General features: G+C 45.6%; 1 protein-coding gene across 9 annotated transcripts in view; it reads right to left on the bottom strand.

Annotated features, from left to right (window-relative positions):
• The window catches only part of STIM1 (stromal interaction molecule 1), a 108543-nt gene that overhangs the window by 62957 nt on the left and 17876 nt on the right, over window positions 1–27710 (bottom strand). The window contains exon 1 of one of the 9 annotated variants that reach the window (XM_088668914.1): window positions 24099–24335. The exons of the other annotated variants lie outside the window; for them this stretch is intronic. The gene's annotated coding sequence lies outside the window, so the exon portion shown is untranslated. Of the gene's footprint in view, window positions 1–24098; window positions 24336–27710 lie in introns of those variants that run through there. 9 annotated transcript variants of the gene reach the window in all.

The following is a 27710-nucleotide window of genomic DNA, read 5'->3' as shown; positions in this document are numbered from 1 at the left end:
GCGGCAGGTTTTGTGTGGTTAAAAGAATGGATTAAATTGGAAAATAACAAATTATTAGACTTGGAAGGGGTGGGGAACAAATTTGGATGGCATGCCTACCTGGTAGAGGATAAGGTCAGAGTGCATAAGGACTTCAACAACCATGTAATTAAAAGATCTCTCTTAAAAATCTGGACTAAATATAAAAGATTGTTGGAGCCTAAAACTCCCAGGTGGGCATCACCAATAGAAATAATCACAGTTAAAAAACTAAATTCTGGGGGAAAGAGGGGAAGTTATAGGGACCTATTAGAGGACAGAGAAGGAGAAATTAAACTAAAAGAATATGGGGAGATAAAACACCAATTAAACGGATGGTATCAATATCACCAAATTCATAGTAAATTTAAAGAACACAAACAAAAATTAGGCTTTCTGGAAGAACCCTCTTTATTGGAAAAGAACTTAATACAACCGGAAATTAAAATCATTTCAAAGATGTATAATCTGCTGTTAGAATGGGAAACTAAAGATGAAATGGGCAAGGAGGTGATGACAAAATGGGCTATTGACATAGGGAAAAGTATACATGTTGATCAATGGGAACGCTTATGGAAAACAACATGGAAATTTACAGCCTCAGAGGGAGTCAGAGAGAACATGGTCAAAATGTTCTATAGGTGGCACTTAACCCCTGTCAAAATTCACAAGATGTATAAGACCAAAGATAATCTATGTTGGAAGTGCAGGGGGGAAACGGGGACATACATGCATGCATGGTGGCACTGTGAGGGAATTAAAAATTTTTGGAATCAAGTTCTTGAAGAAATAAAAAAAATACTAAAATATAATATAAAGAAAAGCCCTGAATCCTTTCTGCTGGGGATTACAGATAGTACAATCAAGCCACAGGATGAGACATTGTTCTTGTACGCAACAGCAGCGGCGAGAACTCTGATCGCATCCTATTGGAAACAGAAAGAAATACCCAGCATACAGGAATGGCAGGAGAAATTATTAAGTTATTTGGACTTAGATAACTTGACTAATTCAATTAGAGGTCACCCTAAAAAAAAATTTCAACAAAATTGGGATAAATTTGGGGAGTACATGAAGGGACAGTGCCCCATGGTAAAGTCTTGGGTCTACTTCTAGCACCCCGTATTGAGCCAAAAGAAAATAAAACATATGGAGATGAGGGAAAGGAGAAATTCATTATCTTATTATTATTATTATTATTCTACAACTTAAATGTTATCAATGCTATGAATCTGATACTTTATGAAATGGATATTGGACATGTGTATCGAATTATACCTAATGGGGAATGCGGTAATAGGAAAAAATATCTAGAGAAATCTGAGAATAGGGATAAGTGGGAGTCTTTAGTGGGAGTTTAGATAACATCGCTACGGATTGTTTCTGGATGAGAATGACGAGATGAATGTATGTCTCCCCTCTTTCTTTCTTCTCTCTCTCTCTTTTCTTCTCTTCTCATTTGTCCTCCTTCATCTTTTTCCTCCTCTTTTTTTTCCTTTCCCCTTCTCTTCCCAATGCACCCTTCCCCCCTCTCCCCCCTTCTTCTCTTTTTTCTTTACTATTACATAATTTATATGATTTTGTATATTATAATTTATATGATTGTGTATGATTTTGTACGCTATGATTTATATGATTTTGTATATTTGAACTTATGTTTGGTATGATTGTGATCTCTGAGTATGTGTGGACTGTATTTTAATTTTAAATCCTAATAAAGTATTTAAATAAAAAAAAATAATAATAAAAAGAGATTCCTGCATTGCACAAGGTTGAACTAGATGACCCTAGGGTACCTTCCAACTCTACGATTCTATCTGAAGATATCAGGAATTGAACAAGGGACCTTCTGCATGCAAAGCAATTGCTCTACCAGGAGCTACAGCCCCTTCCCCAACTAGGGATTTCCGGCTCAAGTCCCACACGGCCTCCATCCTGCTCTTGCACAAATGCCACTCATTTACACGCAGGGGAAGAAATCCTTGATACATCTGGAAACATGAAGGTTGAGCATATTTAATGACAAAGTATTCCATTTGGCTATTTCTGCTGCAAAAGGGCCCAAGGAACTGGCTGGAAGCCATTCTAAATTAAGTAGGTAGACCGAGAGAGCACCGGGCAGCACAGAGAGTGCTTGGAGAAGCGAAGGCTCCTTGGCAGCAAAGCAGGGGAAAGGCCAAGGCAAGCACAAGAGCAATGCTCCTTTGCAGGCAACTCCCAAGAGTTTCTAGGTCCCACCTATGTTTGGGGCTCTTTAGGGACTGAGCAACCAGGGTCCCTGTCTCACTCAGTGCAGTCACATATTCCACGTAGGCCAGTGTTCAAAACTCTCATTTTTCTAAGCGCATTTTGTGACAGGGACTTTCATTAGTGCAAGCAGTTCCTGAGCTCTGGGTTCAATACAGCGCCTAAGATTTCAGAGTAAAACTGCAGAGTGGAAGGAAAAGAGCCTCCCCACTTCCAGCTACTCTCCGAATACTGGAGAAGAATACTGGAGAAGAGACCCTCTTAAAAATATTAGAAATATTAGAAATGAACATAATATTTTAACAGCAGTTCATTCATTTTCAGCTTTGTATTCTTGTTATAAAAAAGTGTGCCTAGATATTCCGTTGCTGTGCCCATAACCTAGGTTTAAGGTGCCACTTAGCTCCTAGCTTTCATATCTCAGTTTCTAACACTGACGTGGGTGTACAGCCTCCAGAGGTTCTAGTTACAGGTAGGTAGCCGTGTTGGTCTGACGTAGTCAACAAAATAAAAAAATTCCTTCCAGCAGCACCTTAAAGACCAACAAAGTTTTTTATTTTGGTATGAGCTTTCGTGTGCATGCCATAGCTGCCAAGTTATCCCTTTTTTACAGGGATTTTCCCTTATGCTGAATAGGCTTCCTCGCGAGAAAAGTGAAAACTTGGCAGCTATGGTGCATGCACACTTCTTCAGATACCTCCAGAGGGTAAACACAGAAACAACTGAGGGTCACCAATTTAAAGGATGCAAGCTGGTTTTCTGCTGCTCCAGGAGAGAGGACCCAAACCAATGGATTCAACCTACAAGAAAGGAGATCCTGACTAAACATTAGGAGGAACTTTCTGATGGCTGTTGTTGTTGTTTAGTCGATTAGTCATGTCCGACTCTTCGTGACCCCATGGACAAGAGCTGCTTAACACCTTCAGAAGGTGGTGGATTCTTGCTTGGAGGCTTTTAAGCAGAGGTTGAGGTGGCCACCAGTCATGGATTCTTGAGCTGTGATGTCTGCCTTTCAGGGAGTTGCGACTAGATGTCTACAATTCTGCGATTCTGTTACTTCTAAGTTACAGAATCATATAATGTACCCCCAAACCTACAATGCTGCCACACACTCTCTCCCAGAGCTGTCTATTCTGACTGGCATCAGCAGCTGCCCAAAGTCTCAGACCTTATCACATGGAGATGCCAGGGAATAAACCCGGGGTCCTTCTGCATGCAAGGCACGGGCTCTCCTGCCGAGCTACAGCCCCCTCCTCACTGTTTTAACGGCTGCGTGCCTTTTGGTTCCCACCCACGAAGCTCCAAATAATGTCCCCTCCCATGTGACAACTGGGCAGTGAAAGCAGGAACAAACCACCTCGCCGTCGTCTTCTGCAGAGGAAACAGAAAATGCCAGCCTTGCCCAGAGCACGCTGTGCTGACACTGGAACAACTGGAGCCTGGCCAAGGGTTTTCGCCGCGTTATCGGCAAGTGCCACTTTGCTCCAGCTCAAGCACAATCCACTTCCGTCAAAAACTCCCCGAGCTCTGAGCCTGGCAAAGCAGCTCGGCGCTGCAGGGGAGCCTTCTCTGGTGGAAACGCCAAGAAAGAAAAGGGATGGAAGGGAAGGCACGCAAGCAGGTTTAAGAGCAGAGTTATGCTTTCCTTAAATTACCCAGCCATTTCCTCCCCTTCTTCTCCCGCCCCCAGCGGTACAATTTGTATAGCCCGAAAGAACAAACACGCTAGGATCTCCACCCCCCCCCCAAGCGGCAGAACGTCATGCGCAGGACCTCCTGTACGCTGGACTGGAGAAGGGCTTTGTTTGCGCATGTAATGTTTAAGTACACAGCCACACAAAAGCAGAATGCTATGTATATACAAAGCCCGGCACCCGGCCAGATTTCCTCCCCGCTGGAGCACCCATCTCTCACCAAACACCTTCCTCCAGCTCTTTCAAACAGTTGCAATCCAGGAACCTCCAGGAATGTTTGTTTCAGCCACTAGAACTGTTAGGCAAGGAGATGGCCCTTCAGAATGACTTGAGGACACATGGCGAATTTCTACGCATAGTTCCACAGCATATAGTTAAATTGTGGAACTCGCTCCCACAGGAAGTAATGATGACCAGCAACTGGGATGAATTTATAAGAGGATAGGACAAATTCATGGAGGAGGAGAGGCCCATCGACAGCTACTTGCCATGATAGCTCTGCTCTGCCTCCATGCTCAAAGGCTGCAATGTTTCTGAAGGCCAGTTGCTGGAAACTGCAGGAGGGGGCAGTGGCTCTTACGCTCAGATCCTGAACTCTCTGAAGGGAGATGATAGATAACAAGAGCCATTTAAAATATATAAAAAACAGAACAGAAGAACAACAGGCAAAGAGGTGTCACGAAGATCTGCACTTCCCTGCCGAGGGTGGGATGCATTCAGTGGCGTTCTGTTGTTGTTTAGTCGTTTAGTCGTGTCCGACTCTTCGTGACCCCATGGACCATAGCACGCCAGGCACTCCTGTCTTGCACTGCCTCCCGCAGTTTGGTCAAACTCATGTTCGTAGCTTCGAGAACACTGTCCAACCATCTTGTCCTCTGTCGTCCCCTTCTCCTAGTGCCCTCCATCTTTCCCAACATCAGGGTCTTTTCCAAGGATTCTTCTCTTCTCATGAGGTGGCCAAAGTATTGGAGCCTCAGCTTCAGGATCTGTCCTTCCAGGGAGCACTCAGGGCTGATTTCCTTCAGAATGGATAGGTTTGATCTTCTTGCAGTCCATGGGACTCTCAAGAGTCTCCTCCAGCACCATAATTCAAAAGCATCAATTCTTCGGCGATCAGCCTTCTTTATGGTCCAGCTCTCACTTCCATACATCACTACTGGGAAAACCATAGCTTTAACTATACGGACCTTTGTCGGCAAGGTGATGTCTCTGCTTTTTAAGATGCTGTCTAGGTTTGTCATTGCTTTTCTCCCAAGAAGCAGGCGTCTTTTAATTTCGTGACTGCTGTCACCATCTGCAGTGATCAAGGAGCCCAAGAAAGTAAAATCTCTCACTGCCTCCATTTCTTCCCCTTCTATTTGCCAGGAGGTGATGGGACCGGTGGCCATGATCTTGGTTTTTTTGATGTTGAGCTTCAGACCATATTTTGCGCTCTCCTCTTTCACCCTCATTAAAAGGTTCTTTAATTCCTCCTCGCTTTCTGCCATCAAGGTTGTGTCATCTGCATATCTGAGGTTGTTGATATTTCTTCCGGCAATCTTAATTCCGGCTTGGGATTCATCTAGTCCAGCCTTTCGCATGATGAATTCTGCATATAAGTTAAATAAGCAGGGAGACAATATACAACCTTGTCGTACTCCTTTCCCAATTTTGAACCAATCAGTTGTTCCATATCCAGTTCTAACTGTAGCTTCTTGTCCCACATAGAGATTTCTCAGGAGACAGATGAGGTGATCAGGCACTCCCATTTCTTTAAGAACTTGCCATAGTTTGCTGTGGTCGACACAGTCAAAGGCTTTTGCATAGTCAATGAAGCAGAAGTAGACGTTTTTCTGGAACTCTCTAGCTTTCTCCATAATCCAGCGCATGTTTGCTATTTGGTCTCTGGTTCCTCTGCCCTTTCGAAATCCAGCTTGCACTTCTGGGAGTTCTCGGTCCACATACTGCCTAAGCCTGCCTTGTAGAATTTTAAGCATAACCTTGCTAGCGTGTGAAATGAGCGCAATTGTGCGGTAGTTGGAGCATTCTTTGGCACTGCCCTTCTTTGGAATTGGGATGTAGACTGATCTTCTCCAATCCTCTGGCCATTGCTGAGTTTTCCAAACTTGCTGGCATATTGGGTGTAGCACCTTAACAGCATCATCTTTTAAAATTTTAAATAGTTCAGCTGGAATATCATCACTTCCACTGGCCTTGTTATTAGCAGTGCTTTCTAAGGCCCATTTGACTTCACTCTCCAAGATGTCTGGCTCAAGGTCAGCAACCACACTACCTGGGGTGTACGAGACCTCCATATCTTTCTGGTATAATTCCTCTGTGTATTCTTGCCACCTCTTCTTGATGTCTTCTGCTTCTGTTAGGTCCTTACCACTTTTGTCCTTGATTATGGTAATCTTTGTACGAAATGTTCCTTTCATATCTCCAATTTTCTTGAACAGATCTCTGGTTTTCCCCATTCTATTGTTTTCCTCTATTTCTTTGCATTGTTCATTTAAGAAGACCCTCTTGTCTCTCCTTGCTGCTTTTTGGAAATCTGCATTCAGTTTCCTGTATCTTTCCCTATCTCCCTTGCATTTTGCTTGCCTCCTCTCCTCCGCTATTTGTAAGGCCTCGTTGGACAGCCATTTTGCTTTCTTGCATTTCCTTTTCCTTGGGATGGTTTTCGTTGCTGCCTCCTGTATAATGTTACGAGCCTCCATCCATAGTTCTTCAGGCACTCTGTCCACCAAATCTAAATCCTTAAACCTGTTCCTCACTTCCACTGTGTATTCATAAGGGATTTGATTCAGATTGCCCAGTGGTTTTTCCTACTTTCTTCAGTTTAAGCTGGAATTTTGCTATAAGAAGCTGATGATCTGAGTTACAGTCAGCTCCAGGTCTTGTTTTTGCTGACTGTATAGAGCTTCTCCATCTTTGGCTGCAGAGAATATAATCAATCTGATTTCGATGCTGCCCATTTGGTGATATCCATGTGTAGAGTCGTCTCTTGTGTTGTTGGAAGAGAGTGTTTGTGATGACCAGCTTGTTCTCTTGACAGAACTCTATTAGCCTTTGCCCTGCTTCATTTTGAACTCCAAGGCCAAACTTGCCAGTTATTCCTTTTATCTCTTGATTCCCTACTTTAGCATTCAGTGGCGTTCTAGTGGAGGGAATAATTTGGGTCTCTTGGCAGCCTTAAACCAGGCCATCTTCTCTAGAATGACGGAGCCCCAGTTTTGCTGCCCAGAGGCAACTTCTAATGCCGCCTCCTGTCCAAACAAGAACAGCCACGCCTGAAACCTCCCCATACCAGACCATGTCTCAGGGTGTCATTATAAACCCACATCTCTTGCAGCCCCTCCTCTGGCTGCTCTTTTCTGACTCACATAACCTTTCTGTTTCAATCACCTGGCAAGCTCCGACTCCTGCAATTCCACCACAACGCAAGCCTGGGAAGACAGGGCCTGGTCACAGAACCTGGAATGTGCCCCGCGGGCTCCTGCGCCAAGCCTTTCCTCCTGTCATCCAGGGATCCGATTTCATTTCTAAAATATTTTCGGCCTGAGCTGCCCCATGTTAAATGGAGTCTTGTGAGTTCCTCTGCAAACAGGGAAGCAGGGAGCAGGCCAGCGGGGGCAAGAAGATTCAGTGCTGGAAAAGGTTCAAGAAAGGGCCACCCAAATGGTCAAGGGGGTGGAGCGACACTCCCCTCCCCCCCAAAATGAGAAAAGGTTGTAGCGTTTAGCGCTTTTTAGATTAGAGAAAAGGCAACATGATCAAAGTCTGTAAAATTATGCATGGAATGGAGAAACTGTCGTCTAGTAAGAGTTGGAAGGGATCCCAGGGGTCATCAAGTCCAACAACAAAATGATTTGTTGTTGGTGACTTTGCACTACTGGAAAAGCTATCAATAAGTGGCATTGTTTATTGCTATTATTATTATTATTTTATCATTTAAATGCCGCCCATCTGACTGGGTTGCCCAAGACCACACAGTGGAATGAAGCTGGGACCTCCTGACATATCCCATAGCCAGAACCCAGAAACAAGGACTGGGGCAAATGGGCTGGTTCTTGCTCAATCTGCAGGGAAATGTTGTATAAACACTTTTACACCTGTATGTGAGAGATGGAAAGCCAGAGGTGGGTGGAAACCGGTGGCAGGGGGAGAGACTTCAGCAGCCTTTAGTGAGTCAGCAGCTCCTGTCAGCCACAGCCCACGTAAAAAGCCAAAGCCATGAGGAGCGAAGAATAATCTGAAAAGGTAACAAGAAGAAGGAAAAGTGAAGAAAGCCAAGGAACCACGTAACAGTATCTGATGAATCACTCAGGAGAAACTTGCAAAAGCAAATGCGGTTTTGCCTCTGGATCTTGGCTGAAGCTCAAACTTGCCCTCCTGTGGAACTGCAGGGGGTTTTAGGGCCTTGGGTCAAGGCAAAAGTGTGAGAGTGCTAGGTTTTAATCTGCAGAGCTTCAGATGTAAGCAGCCAGACCTCCCATGAAAGCAGCTGAGGCTTAGACCTGGCAAAGTCTTATGCCGCTAGACTGACCACTGATCTGACTCCATTAAAGCAAGCTCTTTGCAGCTTTACCTAATGTCTGAAGAGGATTTAGAAGAACTTAAAAGGAAACTCATTCCACCTCCACCCATATATATCACACAAGGCCACCACATTTCATTCCTCAGAGGGAAGTAACACAGTTCATATATTCTGCCTTTCTGAAGGGGTGCAATATCTGGCACCCTCCTGCCTTGCCATCTCAGACAGAAGGCACTACATGAACTTGAGTGTAGCATCCACTTCAAATTTCTGCTTGTTAAAATTTTGATCAACCCAGCATGAATCCCAGAATTAGAGGACCTTTCTGGGATGTTTGAGTGAGTGCAAGTCTTAAAAACAAGTTTGTGTGAGTGTAAGTCTTAAAAACAAATTTCAATGCAAGGCAAAGATTAATCTTAGCTTCCACAGTACAGTAATACCTCCACGAACGTCCACCTCACCTAGCGTCCTTTTCGGCGAACGTCCGCAGCAAACCCAGAAGTACCAGAACGGGTGCTAAATTGTGCATGCTCCCCCCGCACATGCGCAGATGAGGCGCTTTGCCCTGCTAGCAACCCGAGCTCCGGAACGGATCCCGGCCCCAAAACGAGGTACAACTGTATGCCCAAAGTGTGTAACTGTGGACCAAAAGGATTCTCAATATCTGTGCCAATAATGCCTTCTACATCCAGCATCCTATTCTCACAGTGGCCAGCCAGATGCCTGTGAGAAACCAACAAGCAGGATCTGAGCATGAGAGCCCTCTTCCCTCCTATAGTTTCCAGCAAGTGACATTCAGGAGCATTGCAGTTTCTGACCACGAAGGAAGAGCATAGGCATCAGGGATAGGAGCCATCAATAGCCCTCAACTCCTCCATGAATTTTTCTAATCCTCTTTTAAAGCCATCCAGGTTGGTGGCAATCACTGCCTCCTGCGGGAGTTTCCTAATTTTAACTATGTGCTGCGTGAAGAAGTTCTTTCTTTTTCCTGTGCTGAATCTTCCAACATTCAGCTTCTAGTGTCATGAGATAGGGAGATAAACCCCTCTCCATCCACTTTCTCCATGCCAGGCATGTGGAAAGCACTGTGAGGGGTGGAAAGAAAGGGAGGGGGCTTCTAGGACAATAGCCGGAGCAGTGCATGCAAATCCCAAGGCTTCAGCCCCAAAGAAATCACATATTCTGGACACTTGTCTGCCATTACTAAATTGCTTTCTTGAACTGCTTCATAAGATTCCACATGAACATTCAATTCTATGCACAGTTGCCAGTGTGTGGAAATACCTTGCGCTGACTAATGCTGCATTCTCTAATCGTCTGCAAGGGCACCACACTCACTGATCAGAGCAAAGCCAAAACCGACAAACAGTTATGGGGCACATGCAGAGTTCCACCTGAAGAGTGCTTCTCGGCAACGGCTGCTGAGCACAATGCAGACTTAACCTAGGAAAAACAGACCAGCGTCTGTGCTTTGTGCTTTGACAAGAGCAGTGAGGGGAGAGGAGCCCTAAGGTCAACAAAGCCCAGCCCAGAGGCTTGCCCATATACATTCCTTGGATTGTTCAAAATATTTTCACCTTTTATGCAGGGTAATCTGCCCACCGGTCAAAACAATGGCAGCTGCTTAGAAAAGTGTTAGCCGGGCCTGGGCTGCAGCTCAGCTGCGTGCGGAAAGTCTCCCCGCTGGCATCTCACGTAGGGCTGGGAAAGAGCACTGCCAGTCAGAGTTGACAATACTGAGCTGAATGAACCAGTTGCCAGACTTGCTAAAAGGCAGCTGCCAATGCAAGGGTGAGAAAGTGCCAGGCCCCTGGCAGAAGGGCATTTCTTCCGCACTGTGGATCCCAACACATGCATGAAAACCCCCTGCCCGCCAAAATCCCACAGACATATAAACCTTGAGCCAGTCACTGCCTCTCAGCCACAACACAGGGCTGTTGTGGGGATTAAAAGAGGAGGGGGACTGAAGCTGTCAAGTGGGCATTCATGAGGGTAAGGGGATCTCGCAGCTAAACTTATCCCAAGTTGTTAAGGGCTTTGCATGCTACTAGCAACACCTTGAACCTGGACCTGTAGCAAATCAGCAAGAATAGTGCAAAGAGCAATGCAAAACTGGTTCATTTAAGTACATGTGGGGGCCACAATTACACCTTGATAATAAACAGTTCTGTTTGCGAACTGATTACTAGAGCGCTGGGCTGGGGAGTGTTCCTAATCGTGTCCATGCGTTTCAGGGCATCTCACTTTGGTTTGTCAGAATACAATTTGCATTTATTAAAAGAATTGTCTTGCTTGGCTGTGTACTCTGAGCCTAACTCATTGGGCCTTGGAAGGGGCGGGATTCTAATTGATTAATTAATCTAATTGAGTCAGGCAACTTATCTCAATTTTGCCCACTTTGTGCTACCCGTTTCACTTCCTGGTTCTCATGCTCCAGTTAATATAATCTAGCTAAAAACAGCAGGAGCTGGGGCTCAAAAGCATTTAGAGGTGGACAAAGGGTTCCAGCTTTCTCAAAACAGAACAAATGCAAGGGCTGCAAGGGATCACTTTCAACCGAGAAACAAAACGACGGGTATGAATCCATTCTTGCTTGTGGCAGCCGTTGTTCCTTTGCTCTTCTTAGGAGTCGCACCCTAGGCTTGAACCCTTTGGACTTCCCACCTCGAAAGAGCGCACTAGCCTACCCGGCAGAGCCCAGCTACGAAAGGAGGGTGGCCTAGCACACATTCCTGGAAATGAGTATTGTTGGCCAAACACTTTCTGGCCACACCAACAGAGCCATTTCCTCACAGGCGGACTGGCCGGAAACTCTTTTTTTAATAGTATTTATAGTTCTGCATTTATGGGAAGATTTATATAGATCTATTCATAGCCCAACACAAAAACTATGCAGTCTCTCCAGCTCTGCTTTAGCAGAGGCAGAAAGTCAGTCTCTCTCTCTTTACAGGTAGGTAGCCGTGTTGGTCTGGATCGAAGTAAAATAAAAAAATTCCTTCAGTAGCACCTTAAAGACCAACTAAGTTTTTATTTTGGTATGAGCTTTCGTGTGCATGCACACTTCTTCAGATACAGTGAAATGGAAGTTTCCAGGCACTTATGTAGAGAAGGGGTGGGGAGGGGTGGGGATGGGGAGGGGGGATCGCTCAGAAGGGTGGTGGAAATGGGTGATTGACTGACTGATAGCTGTTGATGACCGCAAACGACTGCAAATGGTTTTGCATGAAAAAGCAAGGGTTGAGATGGCTGAAGATCGCTTATCATGTATAATGAGATAAGAACCCGATATCTCTGTTCAAACCAGGTCCCTCCATGGTTTTGAGCTTGGCGATAAGTTGCAATTCAGCAACTTCTCTTTCCAGTCTATTTCTGAAATTCTTTTGTAGTAAGACAGCTACTTTGAGATCTTGTATAGAATGTCCTGGGAGATTGAAGTGTTCTCCTACTGGTTTTTCTGTCTTCTGGTTCCTGATGTCAGATTTATGTCCATTTATCCTTTGGCGTAGGGTTTGGCCTGTTTGTCCAATATAGAGAGCTGAAGGGCACTGTTGGCATTTGATGGCATACTCTCTCTCTCTTTCTCTTTCTCTCTCTCTCTCTCTCTCTCTCTCTCTCTGCAAGCATATAAAAATATAACATCTGAGGTCTCCCCAGCTGAGGGCATCAGACAGCCCTCTCCTATTCCCCCTCCTCTGCATGTCTTCCGGGTGCTTGCCCTGTCCCTTCTACAGGTCTCAGAGGCAACCCAGAAAACCAGACTGTGCAACTTGCAACCCACCAAGAGAAATGCAGCTAGCTGGTGGAACCCCCTGCAGCTTCGCAGACCTGGCGCTGTCACTGTTTGTCTGGGGGCTGCAAAATAGGAGGGCTCAGGTCACAGTTCATGGATGGTGAGGTGCCTTGTTGGACTTGGTGGGTTATACGTTGGGCCTGGTAGATCTGAACAAAATAGAGGCCAAAAAAACCCTGTGAACAGTCATGATTGTGCCCAATGGGTTGATCACCAAGTATTTCTCAACGGTACAAACCCTTCTTGCCAAGCAGCACAATAAGAACATATGAAGGGCCTGCTGGATCAGGCCAATGGCCCATCTAGTCCAGTATCCTGTTCTCACAAAGGCTGACCAGCTGCCCCAAAGGGAAATCCGCAATCAGGATCCAAGCAGGATCTCCCCTCCTGTGGTTTCTGGCAACCAGGATACAGAGGCATTGCTACCTCCAACTCTGGAGGCAGAGCGTGGGTGTCATGGCTAGTAGTGTTTGATAGCCCTCTCCTCCTCCATGCATTCATGTAATCCTTTTTTAAAGCCACCCAAGTTGGTAGCTATCACTGCCTCCTGTGGGAGTGAGTTCCATAGTCTATCTATGTGCTGCATGAAGGACTTCCTTTTATTTGTCCTGAATCTTCCAACATTCAGCTTCATAGGACGTCCACAAGTTCTAGTGTTATAGGAGAGAGAGAACTAAAACTTTTCTCTACCTGCTTCTGCCATGCAATGCATAATTTTATAAAGTTTTATTATTCCACCTCTTTACTCATCTTTCCTCTAAACCAATAAGTCCTGAACGCTGCAACCTTTCTTCAGATGTAAATTTCCTCAGGAGAAATGTCACCACTTTCTGTGTAGTCCCTCTCTTGCAGTGTAGTCATGAGGCAGTGAAGTCCATCAAAGAGGGCTTGTGGCCCCCTTAACTTGCCAGGGGGTCAGCTCCTCAAGCCCCACAACTTCCAGCCCTTACTAAGTCAGCTGCTTGAATGGGACAGCCTGGGAATCATAGAATAAAGTAATTATTTCTGAAGAAGAAGAATAGAATCATAGAGTTGGAAGAGACCACAAGGCCATCCAGTCCAACCCCCTGCCAAGCAGGAAACACCATCAAAGCATTATTGACATATGGCTGTCAAGCCTCTGCTTAAAGACTCCAAAGAAGGTGTTGTGTATTGAATAGCAGGCACAACACAGGAGCAGAGTAGCCAGGAAGGAGTTAAGGCTAGGAGTGACTGTTTTAGTTAGTTTAATTAGTTTCACCTGAAGTTTGTAGGCTGGCCCAGTTGGCTACATATATATAGCAATAGGCTGGTAGTTGGTCTTTGTCTTTGTCTGCTGTGAATAAAGAGATTGCCACAACCCCATTGCCTGGACTTATATGCAACAGAAGGAGACTCCACCACACTCCTTGGTAGCAAATTCCACTGTCGAACAGCTCTTACTGTCAGAAAGTTTTCCCTAATGTTTAGGTGGAATCTTCTTTCTTGTAGCTTGAATCCATTGCTCCGGGTCCGCTTCTCTGGAGCAGCAGAAAACAACCTTTCTCCCTCCTCTATATGATATCCTTTTATATATTTGAACATGGCTATCATATCACCCCTTAACCTTCTCTTCTCCAGGCTAAACATACCCAGCTCCCTAAGCCGTTCCTCATAAGGCATCATAAGGAAGAGAGTGTTGCAGCAATCAATATAGGTAAGGTAAATGAAAAGGACCCCTGGATGGTTAAGTCCAGTCAAAGGAGACTATGGGGTTGCGGCCGCTCATCTCGCTTTCAGGCCGAGGGAGCCAGCGTTTGTCCACAGACAGCTTTCCGGGTCACGTGGTCAGCATGACTAAACTGCTTCTGGCGCAACAGGACACTGTGACAGAAGCCAGAGCGCACGGAAATGCTGTCTACCTTTCCACCACAGCAGAAACTTTCTACTTGAACTGGTATGCTTTCGAACTGCTAGGTTGGCAGAAGTTGGAATCAATATGCACCGAGTGCAGCCAGTTTTATACTTTGCCAGCACCTTTTGAGGTGCACCGCATTTTGCAGTCTCTTCTGATGGTCTTAGCATACGGCACATAGCCTGCGCCTTTAAAGTGAAGAGAGGCAAAGACGAACCGCGGGAACCAACTGGATGCTATTTGAACAATACACACTTTTGCTGTCAGCCACTAATAAACTCTCTGGGTGAAACTCCTGCCAGAATTCACCACTCAGGGTGCCTTGGGGCAAGGGTCTGAAGACTAATAAAATTTCCATACACATCTGTAAAATAAGTGTGATATGACAACCTCCAAACCCTGAGCTGGAAGACAGCTGAATTATGAAGAAGCCATGAGGTGATCACCTTGAACTTTGAGGAATGGGAAGAGGGACATTTTGAATGAGGACGGCCAGGAGGCGTGTCTGCCCACACAAAGCAAGCACCAGGCTTTTGTTTTCATTGCAAACTACCTTGGGTGTGGCCCTGGATGAAAGGCAGCCTATAAATAGAGTAATGGAACTAAAAATATCCTGTGTGGCTCTGATCTTTAGCTTAGAATGAAAGCAAAGGAAGGAGGGCAAAATCCAAGGAGGGCATGACAAGACCGTGCAGGTGCAAAGGAACAGGCCTTGGTCTTGCCACAGCCCGTGTTATGAGAAGAGGTTGCCATGCTAAGGGGCAGGAGGAGGAGAGAGACCCAGGCCCCCAAGAAAGCAAGCAGATCAGCCAGGCAGCTATACCGTGGCAGTGATGATCTGCTCTGCGAAAAAGTCTACCTTTCCAGACCCACCCCAATAAGAATCATAGAACTGTTGTTGTTGTTGTTGTTTAGTCGTGTCCGACTCTTCATGATAATAATAATAATAATGACCCCATGGACCAGAGCACGCCAGGGCCACTTAAATTTTATAATTGGCTATGTGATTGATTTGTATTTGAATTGGCATTGTAATTTGGTATTGATATAATATGGCTTATATTGCACTTTTGTAATTGAAAATGAATAAAAATGATTTAACAACAACAAAAAGAATCATAGAACTGTAGAGTTGGAAGGGACCCCAAGGGTCCTCTGGTCCAACTCTCTGCAAGGCAGGGATCTCAGCAAAAGAAGCCCTGGCAAATGGGCCCCCAATCTCTGTTTTAAAACCTCAAATTAGGCATCCCCAAACTGCGGCCCTCCAGATGTTTTGGCCTACAACTCCCATGATCCCTAGCTAACAGGAGCAGTGGTCAGGGAAGATGGGAATTGTAGTCCAAAACATCTGGAGGGCCGAAGTTTGGGGATGCCTGCCTCAAATGAAGGAGAGCTCACAATCTTCCTTCCGATGAGAGTCTGTTCCACTGTCAAACAGCTCTTACCCTCAGAAAGTTCCTCCCAATGTTTCAGTTGGAATCTCTTTTCTTGTCATTTCATAGACTCATAGAGTTGAAAGGGACCCCCAAGGGCCATCTAGTCCAACCACCTGCATTGAGGGATCTCAACGAAAGCATCCACAGCAGACGGCCATCTATCCTCTGCTTAAAACCCTCCAAGGAAAGAAAGTCCACCACCTCCACTGCTGAATAGCTCTTACTGTCAGAAAGTTTGAATTAAGAGCTTCTTTGCAAGCTGCAGGCTGCCTGCAAGGATACTTGGACTGTAAGCCTATAACCTCACTACATGCAGTTCGAGTTCGGAGTTCAAACTCAGAACAAAAGGGAGAAATGTGCTGAGAGGAAGGCACGCTTGGAAAACCCACACTGTGATCCACTCCTGCCCGGAAACCTACCGTATACCCCCAGAATTGGCCTCCACAGTCCCTTACAGACTCTCTGTTAAAACTGTGTTTATGGAAGACCATCTTCCTCGGCTACGAGGGATCGCCAAAGAGACTGCATGCACAAAACAGGTTCCGCTTGCATGCAAAGACAGGCAGAGTCCAGGCCTGCTGCATCCCCAAGCTAAGAGGCACATGAGATGGGCATTAGTTGTGCTGTATTATCACAAATGAGGGATGGGTGAAGCTCCAGGATTTTACCGCTCCCAGAAGCTGCCTGGGTTGCCAGCAGCAGTAAGTCCCACCTGCCTCACTTCATCGGAGCTACTTTCCCCAGCTCAATTCATTTACTCTCTGACCTGCTCTTTCCACTTGGCCGTGACCGGGTCCCCCTGTGCTGAACTGCACATAAAAACGAGCACACCAACTAGGATTTCATCCCAAATGGCAATCAAAAGATTCACGGTGCTAAGGTAGCCCCACCTGCAGTGACCAGGATCCTTTGTGCAAGGAACTGAAAGTATGAAACACATCTTTAGCGATGGATGGATGGCAGCTAACAGATTGAGGTTGAATCCTGACAAGACAGAAGTACTGTTTGTGGGGGACAGGAGGCGGGCAGGTGTGGAGGACTCCCTGGTCCTGAATGGGGTAACTGTGCCTGGGAGTCATTCTGGACTCACAGCTGTCCATGGAGGCGTAGGACAATTCTGTGTCCAGGGCAGCTGTCTATCAGCTCCATCTGGTACGCAGGCTGAGACCCTACCTGCCTACAGACTATCTCGCCAGAGTGGTGCATGCTCTGGTTATCTCTCGCTTGGACTACTGCAATGCGCTCTACCCAGTTGTACCCAGAAACTACAACTAATCCAGAATGCGGCAGCTAGACTGGTTACTGGGAGCGGCCACCGAGACCACATAACACCGGTCTTGAAAGATCTACATTGGCTCCCAGTACATTTCTGAGCACAGTTCAAAGTGTTGGTGCTGACCTTTAAAGCCTTAAATGGCATCGGTCCAGTATACCTGAAGGAGCGTCTCCACCCCCATCGTTCTGCCCAGACACTGAGGTCCAGTACCAAGGGCCTTCTGACGGTTCCCTCGTTGCGAGAAGCCAAGTTGCAGGGAACCAGGCAGAGGGCCTTCTCGGTGGTGGCGCCTGTCCTGTGGAACGCCCTCCCATCAGATGTCAAAGAGAAAAACAGCTACCAGATTTTTAGAAGACATCTGAAGGCAGCCCTGTTTAGGGAGGCTTTTAATGTTTAATTGTTTTATTTCATTTTTCTGTTGGAAGCCACCCAGAGTGGCTGGGGAAACCCAGCCAGATGGGCGGGGTATAAATAATAATAATAATAATAATAATAATAATAATAATAATAATAATAATTATTATTATTATTATTATTATTATTATCTGCACACAAAAGCACCCTCCTGGATTAAGACATCTACACCCAAAGGTGGCAGAGGCAGCTGGACTTTAACGCCATGCTCAATGGCTCACCGCCCTCTTAGCGACTTAGGATTCTCTGTGGTGGAGAGCTTAGAGCTTTCCAAACTAAGATATCTTTCCCCTCGCGTACAGGGCTAGCTGCCCACAACAGCACCACAACACGATTATACAACTGTCAAAGCATTTGGGGAATCTTTGCCGATTACAGGCACTACACAAAAAGAAAAACATTCGCTATCATAGAAGGCCATAAAAGAATTAACATCAGATGTACACGCAGAGTGCATGTACATTTTAAAAGAAAAACCAACTCTGGAACGCAGGAAAATATGCCTTTAATCAGATTTCAGCACACCCTGGCATTTCTCTGTCATCTGATCTCCGAACAGTTTACAAGAACACTGATTAGTTTATAAAGACTTTGTGCATCTCCAGGACTCACATGCCCTTCTCCTCCCCCTTGGCTCTTGCAAGCCTAAAAGTGATTACTTAATGCCCCACTCATCTGTGATTCCCAGCAACCAGAATTCACAAGGAATCTGGCCTCCGACAGCGGAGGCAAAACGTAGCCATGAATCTGCTTAGTCCTTTTTTCAAGCCACCCTGGTTGGTGGGAGTTTCACAGTTTCCCGATGTGCTTTATTTATCCCCCATCACTTTGATAATCCCCTAATGCCATTTCTTTCCTCAAGTGTTGTAAAAAGTTAAGGAAAAAATGGCACCACACTAATACATACAGGGAAATAATAAGTTCCCTTAAATATGCTCAGGAATGATCTACAAATTTGACAAATTCCTCCTCCCAATGGTTAACGGGGCCCTAGTAGAATTGTAAAGTTTTTTTATACAGATCCGTTGCATTTGTTATGAGACATCTGTGTTGAATACAGTATAAGGTCAAAAAGAAGTGAAGGGAGAGGAGGGGTGGTGGTGAAATTTTACTCTTTTTTTAGAGGGTTAGGTTTTAGACCATTTAACACGCTTCCCCTCGACTCGCTTGTCTGGTTTATCATGGCTTCATTTGTACATTTTCTACATGTCTAGGTTTCAAAGGCACCCTAATACAAAGTGCGTGTTCTCTTTGGCTGCAGCGCTTCAGAAGTACACTGGGGTCTGTCCAAGGAGGCAGAAAGGAAGCAGCGCAAGAACAAAAGGATTTCCCACTGGGAAGAAGAGCGGGATGCTGCTGGGCCAGGTGGGTCTTTGCTTTGGGGGGGAAGGGAGAAAGAGGAGGCGATCACGTCCGTTAAAAGCTCTATGGAGGGAGGTATTCAAGAGGCGTCCCCCGTCCCCACTGAAGTGTAAAGGGTTCCTCAGTCCAAGCCCAAATTATGTTCGATTTTGAAGCATCATTGTGCAAAACCTCCATGGGCCTCTGCCCCACACATCAGGCCTTCAGTTCTGTCAAGAGCACAGCTAACAAGCACACACTTTCATCTCTTCACCTGTCTGTTCAGCGGACCCTGTCACATTTATAGTCAAGGAATCGCTTTGCTTCCCCCCTCCCCCCCATTTTTTTATCTCTCTGGCGAGTCATATAAAATCATCCGGAGCAAAATGCTGCCTTTAAACGTTGCCAGTTGGAAGCGGCACTTCAGCTGCAGAAGTCCAACATTTCCACAATGCTTACTCTCATTTTCAAACAAAACATAAATTAAACTTTGAACACGGAATGCCAGCTTTTTACTTCTCTGTTGTTGTCGTTGTCTTCCTTCCGATTTTCAGCTCAGTTAAGGGTGTGTGATTATTTTTTATAATAAAATAAAGCCCCAAAGTAGAATGCCAACAGGTAAGGGAACAGGCTCATCTGGTCCTCCGAGGGTCTTCTGCTAGTTCTCTCACTGTGAGAAGTGAGGTTACAGGGAACCAGGCAGAGGGCCTTCTCGGTAGTGGCTCCCTCCCTATGGATATCAAGGAGATCAAGAACTACACAACTTTTAGAAGACATCTGAAGGCAGCCCTGTATTGGGAGATTTTTAATGTTTGAAATTTTATTATGCTTTTAGATACGCTGCAAGCCGCCCAGATGGGCAGGGTATAAATATTATTTGATAGAGGGCATCTTAGACAGATTTATTGTGGCAGAAGCTTTGGAAGTCCAGAGGGAGCCCACAACTCTGGTCAGCCCTGGGCGGCATGCTGCCTTAGTTTTCCACAGGAGAACAGGGCGTACAGTGTTACCTCTAGTTGCGGACACGAACCGTTCCAGGGCGCCATTCACACCCCGAGAAGTCCGCAACTAGAGTGGCGTAAGTGTGGAGTGCAATAGAGTGCTTCTGCACATGTGCCAAGTGCGCAGAACACTTCTGTGCGCGTGCACACGCAGCAAAACCCAGAAATGTACACTTCCAGGTTTGCCGCATTTGCAACCTGAAAATCCACAACATGAAGCAAATGCAACTAGAGGTATGACTGTATTACAGTTACAGTAATTAATTAGTAGTTGCCTTCCACACATATTCCAGCATTGCAGGGGGTTAGACTACATGACCCTTTAGATTTCTTTCAGCTCTACAATTCTTTGATTCTATGTCCCAATGCGATTTACAGTCATATCCTTAAAAACAGCAAAAAACCACTGGTCGCAGGTTTACAAATAGCACATCTAAGGCAGAGACCTTTTTGTACAGCTGGAAAATTTTGTAAAAGCAAAAATGTATTCCACCGTTTCTGAAAAACACAGATTAAAAAGTGACATTATGATGGTCCAACGTTAGACAATTATGGATCTAGGTGTAGATTTTCCATTGCATCATTCTATTACAAACAAATATGTGCACTACAGCGCGATCAAAGACTGTATTTTATCTGGAAAGATCATCTCTACATATCCCTTCAAGGTGTTAAAGCTTTTTGTTTATTTCTTTTTAAAAATCAGCTTAGCCAGACAAGTGTGCCAAGTGAGAACAATTGTTTTGATCCACAGACAAGTTTCAAGCGGTTAAAAGAACAAAAGACTCTTTGTTTTCACGGGGAGCCTTTCGGCACCGATAAAACTCAGGGAGCTCTGCATGCCCTCTGATATTTCCCAGAGTGAGACGTGGAAAGCAAATCAAAGCAACGTGGCCATTTTCAGAACAAGCAAGACAACTGATCTCTGTCTACATTTCACACGGACTGAGCTTCCTGACTTCTTGGGAAAATTGGCCCAGGCCATGGAGGTGTGATGCAAAGCCACTGGGCAAAAACACAAGGCTCTGACGCCAGCAAAGGAAGAGGTTGCCTGGTAGCCCCAATGGCATCTGCTGCGGCAGGGCTTGTTGCCCTCCAGAGATAATTGGACTGCAAATCCCACCTACTGAGGGAGGATCTGAATCCATTCATTCATTCATTCAGGATCAGCCCTTTCCCCATCAACTCTGGGAGCGTGCTCAACTATTTATTTTTAACCACGCCTCCTGCTGCAGCCCCCAGATAGGAAGCTGCTGGAAATGCTTCTGCTGGAGAAAAATTCACAGGGGCTTCAACGCCTGGAGGAATTTGTCTCACTCCTGGATTGCTACTGGGACCACTGAAAACTGTTTATATATGGAGTTGCTTTTAAGTGTTTGCATTGTTTTTAAATGTGGAGCTGATCTTAACCGTCTTTAGGCTTTCTTGTTTTGTGACTGCAACCATTTCTTCTATACCGGTAGTTGCGTATTTTATTGTTGGAATGTTGTGGTGAAGGGCAGGAAAGAAACCTAGGAGATAAATAAATGCTTGTTTGCTTGCTTGCCCGACCACATGGAGAGGCACTAATTCAGTGCCATCTCAGAAAGTTCAGGGCTGATATGAAGACACTCCACATGATCAGGCTCATTCCCGTAGGCAGGGGCGTAGAAATGCCATGACCCTCTCAGCAAATCACCACTGCAATGAGGTACTTCCAGCAGCCTCAAACCTTCTCCCTTTGGGAGAATTTACCTGCGAGATGGCCTGACCAGTGCTTTTATCTGCATAACTGGCATTGTTACAGGTGCCACACAATACCCCTTATGCATGTGTAAGAAAGTGTTCTTTTAAGGTGGCAGCAACACTCTGCAAGGGTCTGTCCCTTGACATTGGGTAGACGCCTTCTCTGTACCCTGAAAATATTCTTGTTTAGACAAGCCTACCCAGAAATGTAGAGTATGTTTAAATTTATTTTTAGTTTATGGCTGATTTTATCTTTTGACTGCATTAAAGAGCTGTTTTTACTAACAATTTTATTGTTAGTACACCACAGCCAGTGTGGTGTAGTGGTTAAGAGCTATAGATTCATAATCTGGGGAACCGGGTTCGCTTCCCCGCTCCTCCATATGCAGCTGCTGGGTGACCTTGGGCTAGTCACACTTCTCTGAAGTCTCTTAGCCCCACTCACCTCACAGAGTGTTTGTTGTGGGGGAGGAGGGGAAAGGAGATTGTTAGCCGCTTTGAGACTCCTTGAGGTAGTGATAAAGCAGGATATCAAATCCAAACTCTTCTTCTTCTTCGCAAACCACTCCGAGGGTTGTTTTTTTTATATATATAATCAAGCAGTGTATAAATTTTATGAAATAAACAGATGAAATGAAATACTAGGGACAACAGGGGTGGGCTCTGGGGGGGAAGGGGGGAGGAGATAAGCCCGGCTATAAAATGAAATGCCTTCAACCGTCCAGCCTTCATGGGAACCCCTCGTGGCAGGAGGGAGCCTGGGGGGGTGGAAGAGGGCGAAAGTATATGAAATGTATGTCTTGCTGTATTTTATGGTGTAAAACCAAAGATTATTGCCTTTTGTTTGTAAAATTAATAAAAATTATTTTTTTAAAAAAATGAAATACTAGGGACAAGACCCACATACCTTTTTAAAGACAAAGGTAAAGGACTCCTGACAGTTAAGTCCAGTCGCGAATGACTCTTGGGTTGCGGCGCTCATTTCACTTTATACTGGTCGAGGGAGCCGATGTTTGTCCGCAGACAGTTTTTCCGGGTCATGTGGCCAGCATGACTAAGCCACTTCTGGCGAACCAGAGCAACACACAGAAACGCCGTTTACCTTCCCGCTGTGGCGCTACCTATTTATCTACTTGCACTTTGACGTGCTTTCGAACTGCTAGGTTGGCAGGAGCAGGGGCCGAGCAACGGGAGCTCACCCTGTCGTGGGAATTCGAACCACCGACCTTCCAATCGGCAAGCCCTAGGCTCAGTGGTTTAGACCACAGCGCCACCCACGTCCCTACATCTCATTTTACACCCTTTAAAAATGCCCAGAGGGGGGTGGGCTGCCCTCCTCCTGGCCTAACTGCCTCTGCAATTTGGCACCAGGGCAACTATCAAGAAGACAATCAGTCCCTGCTAAAAGGCCTTTGCAGAACATGCTGCTGCTGAAATCCAGAAGAACAAGAGAAGATTGTAAAAGGGGGAAGTCCCCCTGGACTCAAGCCCCTTTCTGGTCTCTATATAGGCCTAACTACAGTCCGCAGCATTTGGAGAAATATTTCTTTCCTGTCTCATTCAAAGCCTTCAAGATTAATCAGATCCATGTGTCCTCAGTTCAACTGTGTTCGTATTTCACCTACAACACCAGAGAGAGAGAGAGAGAGAAGGAGTGAGGGTTTCTTGGTCCAAGCCACCAGAACTCTCTGGCTGGGCAAGGGCTTGAACCAGAATTTGTAGAACAGTTCATTTAGATTTGACATTCATCCACTCGCTCCGTGTACATGCCAGTGATCTCGCTCACATGATCGGCTTTGAGGACTGAGCCACCAAGGTGCTTCTGATGATTATGGAGAACTCTTAATTTACGGAGTCCATTATCAAAACATGTTGCACCACAAAACATGTTAACAGGGGAAGAGACAAATCTGAGGAAGTGGAGATGACTATTAACAGGCCCTAACAACATCTCCAGGGACAGCGGGTGGCAATGTGGATTAAACCACAGAGCCTAGGGCTTGCCGATCAGAAGGTCAGCGGTTTGAATCCCCACGACGGGGTGAGCTCCCGTTGCTCGGTCCCAGGTCCTGCCAACCTAGCAGTTCAAAAACACATCAAAGTGCAAGTAGAGAAATAGTACTGCTACAGTGGGAAGGTAAACGGCATTTCCATGTGCTGCTCTGGTTCGCCAGAAGCGGCTTTGTCATGCTGGCCACATGACCTGGAAGCTGTACACTGGCTCCTTCGGCCAATAACGCGAGATGAGTGCCACAACCCCAGAGTCGGTCACGACTGGACCTAATGGTCAGGGGTCCCTTTACCTTTAACACCATCTCCACCTCCATCGTTCAGCCTGGACACTGAGGTCCAGTTCTGAGGGCCTTCTGGCGGTTCCCGCCCTGCAAGAAGTGAGGTTATAGGGAACCAGGCAGAGGGCATTCCCTGTGGAACGCCCTCCCATCAGATGTCAAGGAAATAAACAACTATCTGACTTTTAGAAGGCATCTGAAGGCAGCCTTGTTTAGGGAAGTTTTTAATGTTTGATGCTTTATCAAGTTTTTAATATTCTGTTGGGAGCCGCCCAGAGTGGCTGGGGAAACCCAGCTGGACAGCAGGCAGGGTGTAAATATATTTATTATTATTATTATTATTAACTACTACTACTACTACTACTACTACTACCGTACTACTACCAGCCTGCATTGGACTGGTGGGTGGCCTCCAAGATCCCTTTCCTATCCTGCAATGGATAAAAGGAACCAGAGAGTCTCTGCCTTCTTACTTGCCGTGCTTTTGGGCTGCCCAGAAGCAAGATGCCAGGTGGGAGAGAACCTTCGGCCTGATCCAGAAGGGCTCGTCTTAACTCCTTCTCCACAACCAGCCCACAGCCTGCGTGTCTAGACTGAGGAATGCAACCCGCAGGGTATAAATCCTTGGAACGCAGCTGCCAGCATTCAAGGAATCAGCCCTGCAGCTCGATTCTGGTGGGGGCCGGTTGGTGTCGATTTGGTCCCAGCGAACCGAGTGCGCAGAAGAATCCAGATCCCCAGCAGAGCTGCAGATAGAAACGATAAGGGACTCCTGAAGGGGAACTAAATTCCTCTTCCCACTCCCTCCTCCTCTCCCCCGCCACCCGCTTCCACGACTCATAATTAAAAAGCAAAAACATTTTCCTTACTAGGGCATTGCAGAGAAATCGCACCAAAATGCCCTGCGTTGCCACCAGCTCAAGCAAAAGAGGAGCTACAGTTCAGGGAGAAGTGAAGAGAAAAGGCAAGGGCCACTCAGGCAAAGGTCAGGCGCATGAAGTGTGTTAATGGAGGCAAACCACAGGAATCGCCTTGAAGCTTTTCAACCCTTCTATTCACACTTCTATTTGCTTTTTCTCCTCTGTCCGCCAGTTGCACCCGCCAGTGAGAAAAGCCTTTCTACAAGAGGTGGTAGTGATGGATATGAGCAGCAGTTCCCAAAGGGGGTGAAGCAGTGGGAGTGCCTAGAGGGGCGCAAAGAGGCAAGGGAGCAGTAGGGGGTGCAAAGAGGGCAGCAGGGAGACCCAGGAGGTGTAAATGGCTATCAGACTCTGAAAAGCTGCTGTCACTCGATCAAGCCCATCCGTTTTGTCAAATTAATTAGTCTTAAATGGATTTTGAACAAATGTGCGAATCATTGCTACTTCTTTGAATTCTGTTGGGTTATCTTCCTTAGTGGGTTGTGCAAACTGCTGTTTTATAAAAATTGTTTTTATTAAAGATTTTCTATTCTGAGTAATGTTTTTTACAAGGTAGGATAGTGGGCGCTGGGGATGAATTCACGGAACTCAGGGGGCAGTGGTCCAAAAAAGTTTGGGATCACTGGATAGAAGTGACTGTCAGGAGGGGCAGGCCACACTGAGCACCCCAACAATTTTTTGGGCTGGCTGGTCTTGTGAATGGTGTCAGATTAGCATTCACTGAAACTCACATGAGGGAGGGGGTCTGTACACCAGAGAGGGAACCACTTTCTAGAAAAACAAAACGGGAAGAACTTCAGAGATATCCTAACACAGCTGCTATGGAAGAGGGTGGGATGGGAAGATATAGCTGTGTATCAATTGTGGGACCCCTTCATGGATCAATGCCTTGTCGTGGCGAAGGGGCTTGAATAACTCAGAGAAGCTATGAGCTATGCCATGCAGGGACACCCAAGATGGACAGGTCATAGTGGAGAGTTTTGACTAAACGTGATCCACCTGGAGAAGGAACTGGCAAGCCACTCCAGTATCCCTGCCAAGAAAACTCCATGGACAAAGACAACAGGCATATAAAAGTTATGACGCTGGAAGATGAGCCCCTCAGGTCGGAAGGCGTCCAACATGCTACTGAGGAAGAGCGGAGGACAAGTACAAGTAGATTCAGAGCTGATGAAGCGGCTGAGCCAAAGCCGAAAGGACGCTCAGTTGCGGATATGCCTGGAAGCGAAAGGAAAGTCCGATGCTGTAAAGAAAAATATTGCATAGGAACCTGGAATGTAAGAACCATGAATGGAGGTAAGCTGGATGTGGTCAAAAATGAGATGACAAGAATAAATCAAGAGGTGAGGGGAGAGACTCCATCAGGCAAGGCCTCTTTCCACCTGCCTTGCCCCATCCCCTCCACCCTGGGACTCCTCATAAGGAAGCTGTGCCTGGAGGAAGAACTGTGAGGGGAGAGACTCCATCAGGCAAGGCCTCTTTCCACCTGCCTTGCCCCATCCCCTCCAGCCCTGGGACTCCTCATAAGGAAGCTGTGCCTGGAGGAAGAACTGTGAGGGGAGAGACTCCATCAGGCAAGGCCTCTTTCCACCTGCCTTGCCTCACCCTCCAGTCTCTATTTTTCAATTTGCATTGTATTGTTTTATGCACTGTGGCTTGCTGTTGTTTTATTGATTATTGTTTTGAAATTATTTATTGTAAATGTTAAGAGTGGGTTTCTGTTTAATTTTCATATGCTGATATTATTCTATACTATTGTAATGATTGTTGACTGTTACATTATTTGATTGCTTATTTTAAAGCTATGTTTTATTATCACATTTTTGTATTGCATTAGATTGTTATAAGGTTGTTTTGTATTTCATTAGATTCTGTTTCTTCAGCTTGTAAACCGCCTTGAGTATTGTATGATAGAAAGGCGGTATACAAATTAAAAGTGATGATGATGATGATAAATATCGACATCCTGGGCATCAGTGAACTAAAATGGAAGGGAATGGGCGAATTCAGTTCGGGTGACTATCATATCTACTACTGTGGGCAAGAATCCTGTAGTAGAAATGGAGTGGCCCTCATAGTCAACAAAAGAGTGGCAAAAGCTGTAATGGGATGCAATCTCAAAAATGAAGAATGATCTCGATACGAATCCAAGGCAGACCTTTTAACATCACAGTAATCCAAGTTTATGCACCAACTACCGGAGCTGAAGAAAGTGAAATTGACCAATTCTATGAAGACCTACAACACCTTCTAGAAATGACACCAAAGAAGGATGTTCTTCTCATTACAGGGGATTGGAATGCTAAAGTAGGGAATCAAGAGATAAAAGGAACAACTGGCAAGTTTGGCCTTGGAGTTCAAAATGAAGCAGGGCAAAGGCTAATAGAGTTCTGTCAAGAGAACAAGCTGGTCATCACAAACACTCTCTTCCAACAACACAAGAGACGACTCTACACATGGATATCACCAAATGGGCAGCATCGAAATCAGATTGACTATATTCTCTGCAGCCAAAGATGGAGAAGCTCTATACAATCAGCAAAAACAAGACCTGGAGCTGACTGTAACTCAGATCATCAGCTTCTTATAGCAAAATTCCAGCTTAAACTGAAGAAAGTAGGAAAAACCACTGGGCCAGTAAGATACAATCTGAATCAAATCCCTTATGAATACACAGTGGAAGTGAGGAACAGGTTTAAGGATTTAGATTTGGTGGACAGAGTGCCTGAAGAACTATGGATGGAGGCTCGTAACATTATACAGGAGGCAGCAACGAAAACCATCCCAAGGAAAAGGAAATGCAAGAAAGCAAAATGGCTGTCCAACGAGGCCTTACAAATAGCGGAGGAGAGGAGGCAAGCAAAATGCAAGGGAGATAGGGAAAGATACAGGAAACTGAATGCAGATTTCCAAAAAACAGCAAGGAGAGGCAAGAGGGTCTTCTTAAATGAGCAATGCAAAGAAATAGAGGAAAACAATAGAATGGGGAAAACCAGAGATCTGTTCAAGAAAATTGGAGATATGAAAGGAACATTTCATACAAAGATTACCATAATCAAGGACAAAAGTGGTAAGGACCTAACAGAAGCAGAAGACATCAAGAAGAGGTGGCAAGAATACACAGAGGAATTATACCAGAAAGACATGGAGGTTTCGTACACCCCA

Source organism: Zootoca vivipara, chromosome 4 (genome assembly GCF_965207765.1).
Source record: "Zootoca vivipara chromosome 4, rZooViv2.hap1.1, whole genome shotgun sequence".
Taxonomy (NCBI): Eukaryota; Metazoa; Chordata; class Lepidosauria; order Squamata; family Lacertidae; genus Zootoca; species Zootoca vivipara.
The sequence above is the reverse complement of the archived record's forward strand: the minus strand, read 5'-3'. Positions and strand labels throughout refer to the sequence as shown.